This window comes from Octopus bimaculoides, chromosome 27, assembly GCF_001194135.2.
Source record: "Octopus bimaculoides isolate UCB-OBI-ISO-001 chromosome 27, ASM119413v2, whole genome shotgun sequence".
Classification (NCBI taxonomy): Eukaryota; Metazoa; Mollusca; class Cephalopoda; order Octopoda; family Octopodidae; genus Octopus; species Octopus bimaculoides.
In genome coordinates this window covers 10,313,569-10,313,768 of record NC_069007.1, presented here as the reverse complement: position 1 = coordinate 10,313,768, position 200 = coordinate 10,313,569, and the positions used below count along the sequence as shown (strand labels likewise).

Here is a 200-nt window from a genome sequence, read left to right as displayed (position 1 = left end):
GAGAGAGAGAGAGAGAGATAGACAGAGAGTTGATGGATAGATAGATAGATAGAGAGAGAGAGACAGAGAGAGAGAGAGAGAGAGAGATAAATAGATAGATAGATAGATAGATGATGGATAGATAGATAGATAGAGAGAGAGAGAGACAGACAGACAGACAGACAGACAGACAGACAGACAGACAGACAGACAGACAGACA

The 200-nt window shown here is 41.5% G+C and overlaps 1 protein-coding gene across 1 annotated transcript in view; it reads right to left on the bottom strand.

The window, feature by feature from the left end:
* The window catches only part of LOC106874774 (serine/threonine-protein kinase LATS1), a 106,780-nt gene that overhangs the window by 1,236 nt on the left and 105,344 nt on the right, over nt 1–200 (bottom strand). The gene's annotated exons all lie outside the window — the stretch shown is intronic.